We start from the raw sequence: 12401 nt of genomic DNA on the forward strand, positions 1-12401 counted from the left end.
TTTGGTTTAGAAAGACATGATGAGGAGAAGATAGGAATGTTGACGTTTTAGAAACAATTGAAGTTGTAGTTTTGACAGGAATTTGCATATTTTCAGAGGATATATTATATATATTAGCACACACATACACACAACTATCAGTATCTTAATCGCACATGAGAATTTGTGTTATGCACAGAATTTAGTAAAGAGAAACAGGCGTCTGTGTGTGTGTGAAAGTATGTGCATCAGTGTATATGTGTGCAAATGTGTTTTCTTATTATTAAGAACTGGCCCAGAATTTTGTAATATTCTCTGCTTCTAATATAAACTGCTTTGCTATCCAGAACTTTAATCTCTTTTAAGTTTTCTTATTTAATTTATGTTTGGAGTTTGTGAGACAAGAAGCATTTCGCATGTTGGAAGCCTGCCTTGTTTATGAATATTGCTACGTCAAATACTCGTCAAGATTGGTAGCAGACAGCTGCTGATAGAGCACAAATGGGGAGTCAGGAAGCTCACCGCCAAGTTCTACCCTCTGTTACGTGCCGGCTAAGGCTGTTCTTACTAAAATCAGTAAAAGACCTTTCTCTAATCTTGTTTGTATCAGTAGTCCTCGGGAAGAAGAATCTGATCTTAATTTTTTTGTTTGTTTGTTTGCTTGAAAGAGACTAGAAGAGTGGAACAAAATGCAAGGTGTCACTCACCTAGCTGGCCCTCAGCCACCAGGTCTCAGCATTGCTGTAAAAGTTGCCCATGCCTAGCATCCTGTCTGGTTGCTCCATACCCCAGTTTTGAGACAGTTTTGTTCCTTCTCTTTTGGGATCTGAGGGTTTTGACTGCCACCCATGAGTTGAAGACTTGAATGTAAGGCTAGTTTAGGGTATTAGCCCAGAGACACTGCAGACCGAGGACAGATGCTACTTCACACCTTCCCCTCTTCTTTCTTCTAAAATGATGACACGTTAGACAAGGTTCTCTAAAGCAAGAGAACTGACAGAATGCAATATGTATTAATGAATATATATATATGTGTATATATATAATGAATGCTTCCTCTCCATATTTATGCGCTCGCGCGCACACACACACACACACACACACACACACACACACACACACACACACACCATATATATCCTGCTTAAACCATGAGGGTAGATGTCTCAGACGGCCCAAAGGAAGTGAAGGCTTGGAGGAACACTGGAGACCTGCTGGTCTTCAGTCTACATCGGAGTCCTAAAGAAATCTATTCTAACAACAGTGAGGGGATCCTGTATCTTCAGAGTCCATGAACTTGTTAGCAAGAGAGAGAGCACATAAGCTAACGCAAAGTTCCTTCCCCTGTGTCCTTCTACCTCGGCGAGTTCTGTCCACACTGGCACTGGGTGTTCATGCTTCAGAATCTGGTCAAGAAAATCCCCCAGACGAGTGCCCAGCAGCTTGTGTTTTAATTGACTCCATATTGAGTGAAACTGACAAGCAAGATTGGCTAGCACAAGTCCTCAATTGGACACACAGCCACATCTGCTTACCCCATGCTCAATTTTCAAATGAAAACAATAACAAGGTCAAAACTCCATCTACCATGATATAACTATCCCACATACAACTGCTGACACTGCTGTGTATTCTAGGACAGGTGGAAAACTCCTTTAGCAAATAGTCATTAAGTATCTTACAAGTTGAATATGATAATATAGATTCACAATGCTTAACCCCTGATATTTTCTCCATGTCACATTACATGGCAAATAACTAGAGGGACGAAAGTGCAAATGTTTCCTTAATATGTGTGTATATGCACAAAAACATGTTCTAACAAATAGAACAAAGTTGTCATGTCAGTTACAGTCCCCACAACTGCAACTGGCCACATGGCAGTAGCTGGGATTTATAACTAGCTGGGATTAGCTGGGATTTATAACTAGCTTCCTCTGATACTTATTCTATACTGTCTTTGGCATTAGCTGGAATGTATAACTAGCTTCCTCTAACACTCATTCTTTATTGTCTTTGCCCTCAGCACTTTACATAGAATGGTGAGCATACTTTCATCATGAAAGATCTAGACCCTTTGTCATCCCATATGGGTTGGGCTGTTGTTTCTCACTAACCTTAGTCACATGACTAAGTCACGGGTATGGGGACACCAAGGGTTAGCTAAGGGCTCTCCTGCACTACAGATACAACCGTCCATCTCCATTTCCTCACTGGTAGTCTAAAGCCACCCTCTGCAATACAGAATTCACGATGTGGCCCAAGCTGGCCAAGGGAATTCTGGCCTTTCCTTTCAATGTCATGTTTGTTGTACATGCTGGCAGAAGCATCCTCCTCTTTTAGGACCAAGACTCCTGGGGCAGGAGAGCACAAGATATTGGGAACAGGAAAGCCAAAATTTTCCTAGTGGGTGACTGGAGCTGATAGTGATTAGCCGTCACCAATGGCAATTAAGATGGCAATATATTTTTAAAAAGTCATAATGAAATTAACAAATTATTTGACTATAACATCTGAAGTGATGAGTGTGCCTTTGGGATCAGTTACCTCCGTCCCTTAAGCATGTTAAACCGCACATCATGACAAGACAAGTGACTCTCACACTACCCTCTAGAAACATGTTTCAGTATCCTTGGAGCAATTCTTTTTATTTTTAGAGTAGAAAATTAAAGGGAAAAGTGCTGTACAATTTATGGAATTCCTATAAGTCATTATCAATTTTAACTTATATCAAGAAAAGCAAATCCTTAATACCATTCTGTATAGTCACATTTGTCTTACTGGACCTATTTCATCATTTAAAAAATGGAAAGTGATATTAAACACTGCTTAGTCTTTTATTAATTTGAAGCAGCACCAAGAAAACAAAACACAGAGCTGTTATTTGCACCAATCTAGTGACTCTTTGGTACAGTGGCTCCTCACAAACCTTAGCTTTCGGTATGTTCACAATGGAACGAGAATGCTTCCTCTCCGATTCCCTAAGCGAATGATTTGTTTCCATCCACACGGGTGCTCAGCGTGGTGAACGTGATTCTCTCAATAGGAAGACATGATGATACTGGAAAAAAAATATTTTCTATGGAAATATAGTCTCTTAACAGTCACTCGACCCAAAAGATGTGAATAAGCTCTTCTGCTGTGATGCATTCCAATAAAATCACAGATGGAAGCCAAATGTGCTACCAAGGAACGAGTACTCAAGCGCCAATTAGTTACTTTACAGACCTACAAATTTCATGAACGGAAATACTTTGTGTCACAATGTGACTCAAATTGACTCAGACACTAGCCTCAAAATCTTCAAGATTAACAAAGCTATTGTGTAGAATTGTCTCCATGTGTTGATGTGAACTGCGAACCAAGACTAAGCTGCTTTTTTTAAATAATACAGCCTGTAAGAGAGCTATCACCCAGAGAAGACTCCAAGCGGTTCCATGGAGAATCCTCTGTATCTGTTGAATTATACTCCCTCGCATCTGAAGGATAAATCCTTCTGCAGGACTAAATATCCATGCCTGACCCAAGATAACAATTTAGTCACTATACAAGTCTAATGTCTTAAGTGTCATAGAAATCTGCCGTAGTATAAGACATAAGCCACTGTGGCATTGCCTAAACCATCACCAGCTTTCATTTCTCATAAGAAATCTAAAATGTGTTCCTGAAATTAAAGTCACCTCTCCAAGGAACTCAGCCCAGTCAATAACGAGTCACGTGACTGCACAGAAATAATAGTAATCAACTTCCTTTTGCAAAAATGGAGAGATACTAGAATGACAAAACGTTTATCGAAATTTGAACAGCCAATCAAAGGCGGTGCTCTTGGGTCCGTGTGTCTGAACAGCCAATCAAAGGCGGTGTTCTTGGGTCCGTGTGTCTGAACAGCCAATCAAAGGCGGTGCTCTTGGGTCCATGTGTCTGAACAGCCAATCAAAGGCGGTGCTCTTGGGTCCCTGTGTCTGGACAACAGAGTTGTGGGAAGAGAGGCAAACTGACTGGCCAGACGGTCATTGCTCACACTGTTAGGACATCTCTTGCAGACGAAGTCTAAAAAATTAACATTTGGAGCAAGAGTTTTTTCTCCTAAAAGTATGTTTTAAAAAACTATAAAAATATATTTTATATGACAGAAACATTTTAGTCCCTAAGATTTTAATTGGATAAAATTATTTTCTTCTTTTATTTTTCTTATAGGGGCATTTTAATAAGAAACTGCCAATAAAATCTGTGAAGTTCTTTTTGAAGAGAAACAGAAGGAAATAGAAAACATTGTTAACATTAAAAATTACTTGTTATATATCGGCTTTTATAACATAACTTCTGAAAAACACTTCCATGCCTATGCCACTAAGTAGAGAATTGTATTAATTTTTCGAAAGTCTTTAATATGCAACCACTTTAATCAATGGTTAATTTAATCAACGCTTAAATCACATTTTAGTTCAAATTATAGGAAAAAATCGGACTTAATAAGAAAATAATTGATGTCAAGATAGCTGTCCTAAAATCTGAATATATGCTAGGAAAATAAATTGTAAAGTTATTTCCTCTAATAACTCAAATAAATACAAAGCCCTAATTACTTTTAAATGGGACATTCTGTTTTCAAACTATTAGCTCGTTCAGACTGTTTGATTGTGAACAAAACAAAATGGAATGCTTTCAGTCTCAAAAGAATGAGACTTTTCTTAGTGCCTAATTAGCTTTCCTTTTTAAGGAAGAGGATTTACTCATTGGGGGCCTCCTCTTCAAAGCAGGCCCAGCAACCTCACATTGAACAAGGTCAGAGTCAGTAGACAGGGTTTCCGAGCATGCCGGATCATATTTCCTTTGGTGGTACAGAAAACAGAGAAACCTCTCAAAGTACAGGTTACCCCACAGGCTAACAAACAACTGCGCCAATTGCTCCCTGGGGTAGTCCATCACAGTTAAAAGAGTTGGTTCACATAATTACTTGTGACAGGAGTATTTGCTTCAGCCAACTTGACTCAACTACCTACTGATTGTCATCAGAGAAGATAGACAAATGCCCTCTCCTCTATTTGTACTTTTATTGAAAGAATCTGATCTAGGCTCTTAACTAAACAGTTCACAAATAATTAATACAATGTTACAATTTAAAGCAACTATTGTCCTTCAGATGCATATTTGAGCTTTATTTCAAGCCAAAATTCCTGGAGCAGTGCCATAGCATAGATTCAGTAACATCACTAATAATTTTCTCACTTTACAGTTTATTTTTGTAGCAATAGTGTTAACCAGTTTCCAATTTTCAAAATTTATTTAATTTAAAAAATAATCTAGTTTTGGAATTAGATAAACTGCAGGTTGGATTGTATGTTCAGTATATTCAGTAGTGGTGTTTCAAGATCCCATGATCGAACATAAGTGTTAGAAAGCTAACAAATCAAATATATTAATTATTTTCAGTTGTGCAGACATACAAAAATGAGAAAGCTAGTAGATGGCTGGAGAGATGGCTCAGTCATTAAAGGGTAAGCTCCCAACCAAAAATATAGGAGATAGATGTTTGACCTAAACAAAACTTGGGGGAAAAAAACAAAAGCAAGAGAGAAGAAAAACTCCAAATTCATTTTTATATCTGAGTTCCCATTTTTATGCAAAAGTGGTCTGTACTCATATAATTTAATGACATATATTAACTCCATAAGTTACAATTCAAATAAGTTAATTACAATCTCTTAAAATAGAAGCCATGGTTCTCAAGCACTTTGCTGATAATGCATTAGCAAGATGAATCAACAATTTAAATAAATAAAGACTACGTGTATTAATGTAGATATAAGATCAATATTGTCATTATGTTAAATGATATGTATATTCAAAACAATCACAAAATCCCAGTGATCTATGTCTGAGATGTTTACAAGATGATTTCAAAGTTTATATGAAGAAACAAAAGACACAAAATAGTTTTTTAAAAAAGGAGAAGAACATAGAGTCCTGACACTACCAATCTCATCTTTGTATAATACTAAAATAGAATTCCATAAATAAGACAGTGGAATTGGTTAAAGAATCTAGGAACATACCAAGGGAACAGTACTGACTGCTTAGGAATAAATTTGCATCAATATAGTCAACTTATCATTGACAAAGGAATAAATACAATACAATAGAGAAAAAAACAATCGCCATTTCAATAATCAGTGCTAGAACAACTGAGCAACACATACAAAAGAAAAGTAGACACATAATTTGTATCTCTTTTAAGAGTCAACATAAAAAGTACCATAGACTTAAATATAAAACAAATATTGAATTAAAATACCTATAGAAGAAGATATGAGGGTAAAACTAAGTGACCTTTGGTATTTAAATTTGTATTTTAAATACAATCTACAAAAGAACCAATTAATAAACTGAAGCTTATAAAAATTAAAATTTGCTGCTTAAACAATGATAATAGCATTATAGTGAAAATATAATAAAAAGACTTAGAGAAGCTATTTTTAAGATACATATTTAATAAAGACCAGTTATCAATCAATAAGAAAACTCAATTTTTAAGGTTCCAAAGGCTTAACAGACATACTGCTATAGAGAATGGAATGAAGCATATTGAAGAATCTTCTACTATGTATCATCAGAATAATACAATTTGCAGATACAAGACTTTAGTTTATGATCTCAGAATGGCAAATGTCCAGATCATAAACACCATCAAATGCAGGAGATGACGGTGGAGGCACAAGGGCTCTCACTGCTGGCCAAGAAGCACAGCGAAATACATGGTTTGTTATAAAATCAAGCATATTCTTTCTATATTAACTACCGGTTGAACTCATTGATATATATCCCAATCTGATGTTCACAGAAGGTGATGTCCATAGTTTTTTTTTTTAAATAGAGAATAATGCTTTCAATTTGTAAATAGCAACACCAAAAAATATCTCTTAGTAATTGGGTGTGGAGAACCATGCTAGGAGAAATCATTGTGCGTAAGCTGCACGCTGTGCACTTTGAGTTGTTTACCTTTGAAAGGAAAGGGAAGTTTTGACAGGGAACTACTCATAGGAATGTGTTCTTTTCAGCCTACCTACGAGGCTAGGAAGAAGTGAGATTGTATAAGAGTTTGTGGTGTTTTTGCTATATAAGGCATGCTTGCTTAAATAAATTTGAACCTTCATTAGGACTTGTCTTGGCTCCATTCTACCTGTCTCTGTTTCCCTCAATCCCCACTCCCTCTTTCAGGGACCCTGGTCAACTTGCCCCAAGGGATGGGACAATTGGCTACTGGTGTATTGGAGTCTTAGTCACTTATTAGACATGAACTGTCAATGGAAACGTGTGGAGGGACTTTAAATACATTTATGGAATGAATAAAGCCAATCTAAAAGGTCTGGATGCCTTATGATTCCAAGAACGGGTACTCTGAACAAAGAAAAGCCACGAAAGTATAAAAAACTTCAGTGGTTGATAGTGTTTGGAAAGCAGAAAAGAGAGATAAGTGGGTGACACACAGACATCATTTGGGTCATTATGACAGCATATTAATATAATGTTAAGTACTTGTCACTGTAAATTTGTTTAACCCACAGAATAAACAATACCAACAGTGGACTCTAATGGAAACTGTGGCATTTGGGTGAAGATGTGTCAGGGCAGCTCCATCAGTTATAACAAATGTACTACTTGGATTGAGGGTGTGGTTGTTTGAGGGACAGTGGCCTCCATTGGCTCATACACTTGAATGCTTAGTCATTGGGGCTTTACTTGAGAAGGGTTAGAAGGTTTGGCCTTGTTGAGATAGTGTGTTCCTGGGGGTAGGCTTGGAAGTCCAAAAGCCCAAGCCAGATCCAGTGTCCATTTTGACTGCTGTTGCCTGTGGATCCAGATGTAGCTCTCTCAGCTTCTCCAGTACCCTGTCTGCCTTCCTGCCGCCATGTTTCCCACCATGGTGATGATGCACTAAACCTCTAAAACTGTAAGCAAGTCCCAATTAAATGCTTTTTTAAAAACAAGATTTAGTGCGACCCCCATGACCACAGTAAACTTTCTTCCCAGCAATAGAATGGAACTGTGATACAGAGTGAGGCGGATAAGGAACAGTGAGTTCACGAATGGGTTGAAGAATGGTATATATGTGAACTTCTTGCAACTTCTTCCTAGTCATACTGTTACTTAAATGCTTTAAATGATAAGGTTAAGAAAAAAAGGATCTCATGATTCCATCAAAATGTAGGTTGAGCTGAGCAGTGGGTGGCGCATGCCTTTAATCCCAGAACTCAGGAGGCAGAGGCAGGTGGCCATCTGTGAGTTCAAGGCCAGCCTGGTCTACAGAGTGAGTTCCAGGACAGCCAAGGTGACACAGAGAAACCCTGTCTCGAAAAACCAAAAACTGATGATGATGATGATGATGATGATGATGATGATGATAATTAATAATAGTAATACTAATAAATAAAATTTTAAAAATAAGTTTATACAGGAATATAATCAATTTATCAACTTGCTGGCCTCTTATTGATAATCTTCACAAAAGACCTGTTCCCAGGATCATTCAGGTAATCCATAAGATCCTGCTCACTGCCCTCTCAGAGTTGAAGTCTGTTACTGTGGCTGTCAGCTTTGGATAATCCTCAGCTGCTACCACAATACAGATGGAATCTTTCTTGTATTTGATATATTCTTTACTTCCATTTTCACCACATATCAATAACAGACTCCTGTTGGCTTTGTTGTTGTTGTTGTTGTTTTTGTTGTTGTTGTTGTTGTTGTTGTTAGCTTAGTTAGACACTCAGTACACTCAGGTAGTTCAGGATTGACTATCCTAATGAAGTACATAAAGGCTTTTCACAATGCTGTACAGTATAGTGTTTGAATAACCAAGGGACAAGAGTCTTGTGTTGGCCATTGTCTGCATTCTGCCACCACTTTGTCTAGAGGACCCATCACCAGTAGCTTAAAATTAGCCACCATAATAATATTTCAAACACAGTCATAGTGATTGAGAAAGTAAGTTTTGGCTCTGCTGTGGCATCATTAAGAACTCTCAATGACCTTGTTCAACAAAACACCTTGAAAAGGTACAGAATATTGTAATGGGACAGTTAAAGCCAGGACTGAAATACATCGATACAAAATACATAAATATTTGATGTCACTAATGATGATATTTTAAAAATCAACTTTGGTTGTGGTTTACATTGTGCCACGGCTACTTATATTCACTATAGGTGAACACGTCTCTTATTTAAACATACAGATAGATTCCTGTTGTCATAATAAAAATTTCATTCATACATAAGAGCTCATGTTGGCAAGATACTTGAACAGAAATTACTGGGCCAGTTACCACCTTTATTAGAGTCTTCAGCTCTATTTAGGTACATATCATGAAATAAGTCATTACAAAATTCACTAGGGTTTAGATGCATCTAGACATTAATTGATATCTGTGCAAAGGCATACAAGTTTTCTTTTTCTTAGGCTAATCTACTTCACAGAGAAGAATTGTCTCAGAGATGAACCAACCACAGAGATAATGTTCATCTTCAAGACAAGGTAGAAATAGTGAGTAAATGTGGCAGCTGGCATTTAAAGGTAAACAAGTCTCGCTTCTGAGACACATTTGAGGCTGAAGCAACTGGAATATTTATGTTATGCTTCTGAGGTCTCAAGTCAGAGAAATGTGGGGAAATACAGTTTATTATGTTGCCTGTGGAAGGAAATAAAAAGCAGTGAGCACTAAGTGAGGAGTAATAACAAATATAAAAGCTGATACTTTATTTTTATGTCTTTTTAAAGAATCTGGTATTTTTTCCAAGTGTTCTTATAATTTCTATAGCTTCACTCATTCATAGTGCTGGAGTTTCTTTGCAGTTGATCTTATCAAAATGCTATTTGTCCCCATTTTCTTTCATTTTTTATTATATTTCTTTTTTAAATATACATTTATATTATTACACATGAATAAAATAAACTACATACAGCAGGAAGAACCACAAGACAATCAGGAAGTATATAAATGTTACATTCATAGTGATTTGGCTATTTGTATTTGGCAAACTTGCAGTAAGCATTTTTCCTGTCTTGTTGGGTGTAAATTTCTGAATGAAGATCAATATCTATCATATCTCATCTCTAATTACTTAAAACATCTCTCTTGATCTAAAAACATCTTAACCCACAACCTACTAAGCTTAATTGAAAGACTAAACTATCTGGTCTTCAACCCATCAGAGATTTGAGAAGGAATAAAACTTAAATATCTGAGTGAACCAGAAGTGCAGGTTAGCAGCTGACAAAATGAAAAAATGACTGAGACAGTTTACTGCCTGAACAGTCACCCAACACTCTCTATAACGTTGGAGCATCATCTTCAACCTTCTGGCCCAATATATCTGACAGACACATTTGCCAGGCAGGAACTATTGAGGACTAATTTTCAAATTAATTACCGTTTCCCCTAACCGTGGAGATATCACCAAGAAGTCTTGTGTTGTTCCCAGCATTCAATAGAAATGCTTCTAAGTTTTTATTCACCACAACCCATAACTTCTACATTCTAACCATTGCTAACTTTTATAAGACTTAAAGTGTTCCATTAATAATTCTTTCTTGTAATAGCTTTTAGAAAGAGTATAGGATTTTTTGAAGTCTTACCTCTATCTCTATTAATGTGATCATGATTTTTCTCCCTAAGTCTTTAAATGTGATAAATTACATTGACATTCCATTTATAACAATAACTTATTTATGTACTCAAATGACATGATTTATATTATGGGAATCAAAATATTAAAGACATGCTTACATTTGTATGGAACTGTATAAATATGCCAACAAATGGCTGGATTTAACACTGTATTTAATAACTTGATAAATGAAATTAGGTGATAGCTTTCTTTGTCCTACTTAGATATGAAGATTAAATTGACTTCTGTGGGCTTCTTTTCCTTACTAATACTGAAAATAAGATTCTTATGAAAAAATATAATAACTTTAATTTTGCTAAAACTTAACACATGACAGTATTTGAGCTTGGCAGCATATTCATGGAGAGAATTTGCCTACTGATTCTTTTGTTTTACCCACTTAGATTTTTTTAATCACAGTTGCCAATTCAGTAATTTATATACTTCAATAGTTTTTTCAATAAAAATTTTATGCATAAAATTGTATATAACATTCACCTTAATAAAAAGATTTTACTCAACCTTTCCCATGCAACCTTTTCCATTCCTAATAACGACTGTCTCTTCCTTATGTTATTTTTGAAGTGTTGCCAGAGTTTTTATCTTATTATTTAAGGAGAAAAAAAATTTTTTTATTCTGTTCACATCTGTTTTTCATGTTTTCTGCCAAAATCATTAATCTAGGAGATGAGGAACAAGAAATCTATCATTTAACTTCAGCCTTTGTTTAAAAAAAAGGGTTAATTATTTATATGTGTGTATGAGTATTGTGTGACTCTCTGTGTGCACATGCGTGTGGTGTGTGTGTGTGTATGCCTGTGCATGTGATGTGTGTGTGTGCATGTGATGTGTGTGTGTATGTGTGTGTGTGTGTGTGTGTGTGTGTGTGTGTGTGTGTGTGTGTGTGTGAGTGTGTGTACACAGGAGTATATACATGGACACCAGAAGAGAGAGTCTGATTCTCCGGAGTCCAGGCAGTTGAAGGCTACTGCCGGCTCTTCACGCTGACTCAGGCATCAGGGAAAGCTTAAGGTTTGTATATTTTGTAAACTTTATACATCTTCAAGGCAGGAAAGGGGTCAGGCCCTAGCCTAAGAAGCTCCACCGCTAGGCTCTGGCCCCAGACTTCCCCAAAGGTCATAATGGTGGTTATTTTCTGTCATTCCCAGCCTGGAGGCCAGAGAGTGGGCAGACCCTACCCTACAAGAAAAATCCTACCAAGCCTTGAATAGGAAATCCCATCAATCCTTTAGCTCCCCAAAGCTCAGGACTTGGAATCCCACCAATCCTTACCCTGGAAAGCTCTACTCTCTAAGAAAGTCTATGTAAGCCCTGCCTACTATTCAGTTCCCTACTATCTTTTCCAGGGAGCAGAGGCAGCCACCCCTGGACTGGTCCCTTCAAACCCTGGACTTGTCCCTCCCAATAAATCTCCTTTATGAGATTTGCTGTGATTCTCTCATCTGAAGAACCCTGGAAGTGAAGAAACGGAGCAGGGCTGAGGTTTCTGAGGCTTTGGCTCAGCTGGGAACAGCCTCCTCTGAAAGCTGCAAGCAACACTGAAGAAGAGGATCAGCAAAACTGTTAACACTGTAGCACTCCAGCTCAGCCAGGGATATCTTCCATCAGGGCTACAGTGACTCTGCTGAGAAGGCTTCCTCTCAGAGCGTTGTGGTTCCTGGGATCCTGAGTCCCAGGACATGTTTCGGTCTGAGCATAAATGCTAACAGCCAATAAGGATGCTGAAAATGGAACTCT

General features: G+C 37.2%; 1 long non-coding RNA gene across 10 annotated transcripts in view; it reads right to left on the bottom strand.

The window, feature by feature from the left end:
• The window catches only part of LOC311608746, a 136787-nt gene that overhangs the window by 48342 nt on the left and 76044 nt on the right, over positions 1-12401 (bottom strand). The window contains exon 4 of one of the 10 annotated variants that reach the window (XR_014783134.1): positions 9352-9664. The exons of the other annotated variants lie outside the window; for them this stretch is intronic. This is a non-coding gene — a long non-coding RNA (uncharacterized lncRNA). Of the gene's footprint in view, positions 1-9351; positions 9665-12401 lie in introns of those variants that run through there. 10 annotated transcript variants of the gene reach the window in all.

The sequence above is a fragment of the Acomys minous genome, assembly GCF_964271855.1.
Source record: "Acomys minous genome assembly, chromosome: 11".
Classification (NCBI taxonomy): domain Eukaryota; kingdom Metazoa; phylum Chordata; class Mammalia; order Rodentia; family Muridae; genus Acomys; species Acomys minous.